Below are 7,237 nucleotides of genomic sequence, written 5' to 3' on the forward strand. Positions count from 1 at the left end.
GAGGGAGGGAGAGAGGGAGGGAGAGAGGGAGGGAGAAGAAGGGAGGGAGAGAGGGGAATGATGCACACTGAATGCAGACAATGATTATCTGGGGGAGGGAATGAGAAGAATGTGATAAAAAGAAATAGATGAGGATTTTGAATTTATCAATGATTGATATATATATGTATCTCCACACAGAACCTCAAGCTATCCCCCTAGCTCACAGCAACCTCCAACTCCTGGGCTCAAGGGAGTCTCCTGCCTCAGCCTCCCAAGTAGCTGGGACCACAGGCGCCTGCACAATGCCTAGCCATTTTTTGGTTGCAGCCATCATTGTTGTTTTGGCGGGCCTGGGCTGTATCCGAACCCACCACCCTAGGTGTATGTGGCTGGTGCCCCTGCCACTTGCACCACAGGCACTGAGCCCTTATCAATGATATTTTAAGGAAGTCAACTGGTGAGCACCTGGAAATTTGTTTTATTATTCTTTATACTTTTTTAAAATGCCATTTTATGCTACATTTCATATTAAAATTTTTAAAAGATAAAATAGAAGAAAATATCCTGTGTAAAATTACAAGGGAAAAAGTGAAAGTACCTAAGCTAAGAAGTTTTAAAAATCTCGGAGTAGAGCAGTGCTACACGTAACTACATTTTTTTTTGCAAGATAAATGAAATATGAGTAAAATATAAAGATTACTGAAAACCGGGGAAGATATTCCCATATTTCAAAGGCCTAATGTTTGTAATACGTACAGAGTTCTTTGTCTAAAGTCATCTGAGCAATGACAGGCTGAAGTCATACACTTGACAATCCACAGAAATATGAACAGCTTTTAAATATATGAGAAGAGCAAGTGGAAACCATGAAATACTATGTGCGACCACCAATCTCATGGCAAAGGTGGAAATGCTGGTGAGGGTGGGTGTCAGAAAGCAGCCACTTTCATGTATTGTCAAACTGTCTGGGTGTGTATATGTCTACAGATTATCTACAGACGGGATCTGCAATGATCCGTCAAAATGTAAAGATCAGCTATCCTTTGACCTAGAAATCCTACCTCTACAAATTTTTCCTGATGATACATTTGCAGACATGTAAAATGATTTATTACACTGTTTATAATGGCAAAAATTCTAAACAAATTAAATATGCCTTGATAGGCCCTTGGTAAAATAAAATATGATACATCCACTGAATGGAATACAAGTTAGTGGCTCTATGGTGGGGTCACCTGTCTATGTAGATCGAAGAATGATCTCCAAGATAAATTGTAGAGCAAAATGTGACATGAGGAATAGTGAATATGCTCCTATTCATGGAGAAAAAAGAATAGTGTACATATATGCTTGTTTATCAATAGAAGATTCCTAGAAGGAAACAAAACCAGTAATAGTAATTGCTTTCTGTAATATCACGATAGTATGGCAGAATCTCAAATTACATAAAAAATTAATAAATAAAACTCAAGCCTAAAACCAAGAAGCAAGAAATTTGATCTAATTTAGGACTAAGTGACAACTTTAAAAATTCTCTGTACCTAGCCATTGGAAAATGCCTAATATTTTAATACCTACAGAGTTCTTTGTTTAAAATCATATGAGCAATAACAGGCTGAAGTTATACACTGACAATCCACAGAAATATAAGCAACTTTTAAATATATGAGAAATGCAAGTAGAAACCCTGAAACACTATACGCCACCAGCAATCAGATGTGGTGGACATTTGAAAATGGCTAGAGGAATGTTGTTGATGTGCAGTTGTGGCCCTGATTACTTTCTTGCTAACCCCTAAATGAATGTTTCTCCTGAAAAGTTCTACTATACAGCCACTCAAATAAAGAGAGAGAAAGAGACAGAGAGATGGTTCATTATCAGCACAGACCCACCATGAATTCAATCAGCATCCTGGCCCTGCTGACCTGGTGCTTCTGAGTCATTTCCAATAAGAGGTAACAATGGAGAGGCAGGGAGGACTCCGGGGCGTGTTGGGGAGGGACACCAGTGAAGGCCAGGTCAATTCTGATTCATTGCAAACTGAACTCTTCCTTTTTCCGTTCCTTTATAGCCATCGGTGAGGAATTTAGGAGCACTGCAAACACAAGCTAGTTTTAGAGTAAACTGACTTTAGATCCCTTGTGGATGTGCCTAGAAACTGGTGGTTTCAATGAAGAGAAATAATGGCTATCCCCATGAAGATGCTATAGAACAAATGCCTCTGCTCTCAGGGAGACGGGGGCTATGCTGAGCCAGGGGAAGGGAGGGATAAAGACAGAGCAATCCTTACCAAGTAGGTAAAAGTAGAATTTTCCCACATGTTCACTGCAGATTAAGAGGGATGTAACATGAGTAAAGCTGGGTAAGTTTCATCAGCAAATGTTTCCTGGCTCTGGAAACGCAAGACAACCATGTGATTTATTACACAGTCAAGTGAAATGTTCAACGTGGAACCATTCAATCAGGAACAACCATTTGTTGATCACCTATGCTAGGCCAGGCACAGTTCTAGATCTAGGGATATATCAAAGAAGAAAATGAAGTCTTGACCTTCAAGCTGCCTACATTCTCCTGCCCGGGGTAAGGGGTAGGGGAAAAGATAGGAGAAAATTGATGACACACAAATAAGTAAATAAACCTATGAGATAATGTTAGGTAACACTCAAAGAGCCAATTTGTATGATAAGAGAAGAGAAAGACCAGGGGCAGGGTGAGGATAGAGGGGTCTTTCAGGTAAGATTCCCTGCTGAGGTGACATTTGATTAGAGATCTGAGTTAAGGACCAGGCCATGAGGGTATATAAGAGAAGTGATAGGCCCTAGAGCTGAAATATAATTTTTTCCCCATCTGCAGGTTAAGAAAAGGAGTTTCAAAAATAATGATAAAATAATTAAAACACAAAAGTACATCCCCTATGATTGTGTATGCATGGCGATAAATAGAAAAGACTATTTACATGGATGGAGCTGGAACATATTCTTTTTAGCAAAGTATCTCAAGAATGGAAGAAAAAGTATCCAATGTATTCAGCCCTACTATGAAACCAATTTGTAGCTTTCATATGAAAGCTATAACCCAATTATAGCCCAGGAAGAAGGGGAAAGGGGAGAGCGAGGGGAGGGGGGAGGATGGGTGGAGGGCGGGTAATTGGTAGGACCACACCTACGGTTCATCTTACGAGGGTACATGTGAAATTTACTAAGTGTAGAATGTAAATGTCTTAACACAACAACTAAGAAAATGCGGTGAAGGCTATGTTAACCAGTTTGATGAAAATATTTCAAATTGTTTATAAAACCAGCATGTTGTACCTCATGATTGCATTAATGTACACAGCTATGATTTAAAAAAGAAAGAAAAGAAAGATATAAACTTTATAGTACTTCAATGAAGGGATAAAAACCTAATGGTTCTTATGGGCAGGCAGTGTCTTCTAATTCCTTGTTTCTGATCCAGCCATGCTTGGTGGATGTAGAATTTATATGGTATCTGATGAGTAAATGGATGAATCACTACAAATCTTTTGAAAATGTTTCATCCATCATTTCAGAAATGGAAACCACTGTTTTTAAATAGTAAGTTTGTAATGAGCCATTCCATACTCTTCATAGCAGTGGGCTTTCCCAAGAGGATATCACTTTAGCTCAGGGCCGGCCCAAAGTATAACTGGGTAAGAAAAGATTGTAATGAATACCTAACATCTGTGATATCCTTGGATGTGGGTTATCTTGGGCAAACCTCGGAACAGTTCTAGGAGGAAGGTATAGTTAGGCCAATATTGTAGTTTAGGATGAGGCTTAGAGGCGTTCAGTTTCTAGTTCATGGAGAGAGCTGAGCAATGGCTCTTCTGACTCCAAATTCAGACCTCAGATGACCACAACTACGAAGGGTCTGCCCCAGACCTTTTCCCCTTCACCTCCCAGTGCCCAGTCCTCTCAGTTGTCTTTCCTTTCCCCAAATCCCCCCAGCAAGAACCTCACTGAGAGCTGTTCCCTCTGCCCTTCTGACCTCTGATGTTAGTGTCATAACTGGATCCAAAACTCACATTCACCCTCTTATTAGTGGTATGACTCTTGGCAGGTTATTTAACCTTTCTGAGTCTCGTTTTTGTCATTTTCAAATGGGGATAACTAAGTGTTGGATTTGCGGTGCAGAGTAGATGAGACCTTGAAATCAAAGTCTTTGGACGAGTGTCTGATCTTTATGCCAGCTACTCAATAAAATACCGGGTGAATCTATTCGTGGATGACTTGTGTCTGGGCCTTGCTAATGATCGGCTAAACTGATAAATGAATCCTGGATTAGTTACCAGTGAAGATAATGGCATAAAATATTGTACCTCCTCAATGACATTTACAATTTAACATAACTCAGATTAATTGCTGATGGTGTGGAGGCCAATCATGGTCACCAGGGAGGACCTCATTGACATCCCTTACCTTGCTATTCACTAGGAAGGCAGCCCATTTGTTCAAAATTCATTAGGCTATGACTTAGGCTCAGAGTATATCTAACATGTAGGTTGACCGTCATAAATCAAATAAAAACTCCTTCTCAGAGGAGGCCAGCATGCTGATGTTGCCCCCAAACTTAAGGTTCAAGAAAAAAACAAATGAAACTCTTGAAAACACACTGGAAGTACATTGGGCTAGTGAACCACATTTTCTCAAATCTAGGATTAATCTTTAACAAATCATCCGCCAATGTTATGCTTATAATATACCCGAAAATTGTTTGTGGTACAATACTGAGGTTGAGAATCATTCTTCTAAGAGATGCTATTTCTCATAACCATTCAGAGTGGTAACGACATTCTGAAGCCACTAATAAATTCAGACCCAAGCAGACGGTCATAGACTTCAGCATCTTTTTTTTTTTTTTTTTTTTTTTGAGACAGAGCCTCAAGCTGTCCCCCTGGGTAGAGTGCCATGGCATTACAGCTCACAGCAACCTCCAACTCCTGGGCTCAAGCGAGTCTCCTGCCTCCGCCTCCCAAGTAGCTGGGACCACAGGCGCCCGCCACAACGCCCGGCTATTTTTTGGTTGCAGCCGTCATTGTTGTTTGCCGGGTCCGGGCTGGGGATTCGAACCCGCCACCTTAGGTGTACGTGGCTGGCGCCTTAGCCGCTTGAGCTATAGGCGCCGAGCCGACTTCAGCATCTTAATTCGACTTCTGGGTGCTCTGACCCAGAGTGAATGTGCAAAGTTCGGACACATTTTCTAGGCACACTTACACTGAACAAAGGAATCTATTTCGATGATAGCGTCTTGCCGTAAATGGTGCTCCTACCTCCATGTTACAGAGACAAAGCACAGAAGTATCAATGAAACCAATCTCAGGCTTTCCGCCTTCCAGCATCTTCTGTCTGTACAATGTTCCCCCCAATATGATCAATTCTGTCTAACCACCAGAAGCAGTCTCCCATGTCTTTGGACACTTAAGCATTTTGCTCAGCTAATCCCCTCTAGTCAAAGCCATTTCTTACCAATTGTAAGTAATGTGAGTAGGGGATGGTACCTGGGGCCACTGGAAACCTGCCATGGTTTATAGCCTTTGGAACTGACTCAGACATTGTAAGTGAAAACTCTTTAAGCCAAACCCAAACCTTTCATAATTGAAATTATAATAAATCATACCTCCTAAATCTTCCTGGAGGAGACTCAGGAATGGTCCTCCCCCCCCCCCCCCGCCAAAGAGCTTTCTCATAAGAGAGCAAGATTATAAAAAAGACAATTTGCATTTCAGCCATGCTCAGGGCTAATGCGGGGAATATAAGACAAGAATAGGGATAGACAGAACAGAGGCCATGGCAAATTAGAATATGTAAGTATCAGTGGCTCCCCATCAACCATCCCCTTTAACATAAAGCCCACACATCTGAGCATGATGTATGTACAGGGATTGGGATCTGCCCACCCCCGATCCAATGTGTCCTTCTAATCCAGAACTTACTTCTCTGCACGTTAGCTATTTGTTTGCCTTCTCGGTTAGATTGTGAGGTCCTTGAGGACAGGGATCATGATTTAGTCAGCTTTAATCTTTAGTAACTATCGGAGGCCTAGTGGGTGTTTAATCAATTCTGAAAAACTGACCAAACTGGCCCTGCACAAAAGCTACACCCAGCCAAGGGGGCAAAGTCAGGAGAAAGGAGGCTCAGGGTGTGGATCATCTGGAGAACTCATAGGCATGTCTGTTCCATCCACATGCACTGAAGCTATTTAGGAAAGGCTATTACAATCCGTGACCATGAAACCTATTTTTTTCTCATAGATGTATCAGGATCTATAATCTCGTGTAACTACTCTCTTTGGGAGGCTATTGAGTATATTCTGAAATGATTGTGTTTGCTCAACAACCCTTGCTTAGAATTATGATCAGATTCAGTTTATACACCATGTAAGAAAACCAATCTAATTTCTTTATAGGCCAACTTATTTCCAAGAGAGTGTTCCCCAACTTGATTACCCACGATATTCACTGGACACAGCTTCAGGGCAACTTGAAATAGCTCCAACAATAAAGCTACCTGCCAAAGTTGAAGATGTACCATAATCAAAGATAATTAAGACAGAGTACCAAGTGTCCACACGTAATTCTGAAGAAGAGTTCCAAAAATGCTTTGAGCAATCCCTCGGTTTCTTGGAAATAAGCGTTAATCTATTAAGGAAACTACTTTGAAGGCAACTGCCTTAGAATTATACATTCTGATGTGCTACATGACAACGACTAGCACTTTCTAACTGTTTACGATGAACCAAGGACTCTATTAGCTGATGTTGGTGTGTATCTGCATTTTCATCGAACCCTCCCAACAACCGTAGGAAAATAACAATAGTAAGAATAGCCAATGTGTATTGAGTACACATGAGGGGTCAGGTTCTGTGCTAAGGGTTATTGTACCTAACCCCCATTTTACAGACAAGAAAACTGAGGTTCATAGAACAAAGTACTTTACTAAAGTCCTAAAACTTGTAAGAGAAGAACTGAGATCCATGTACAGATTTATCTGACTTGTTCTTAACTAATTTATGCTTATTATAAGCTATGGGCTTAACCACTGTGAAATGACTTCTAGATTTTTATTAAAATATTCTTAACATTTAAAATATTAAAATATATAATATATATTTCACATATATGTATTGTACAATATGTATATGTATTATATATGTAGTGTATGTATCATACATATATAAATATATATATATATATGTCCTAAACTCACACTTCTTTTTAATAAAAACATTTCCTGGC

The sequence above is a fragment of the Otolemur garnettii genome, unplaced genomic scaffold (assembly GCF_000181295.1).
Source record: "Otolemur garnettii isolate 467f Iridium unplaced genomic scaffold, OtoGar3 scaffold00108, whole genome shotgun sequence".
NCBI classification, from domain to species: Eukaryota; Metazoa; Chordata; class Mammalia; order Primates; family Galagidae; genus Otolemur; species Otolemur garnettii.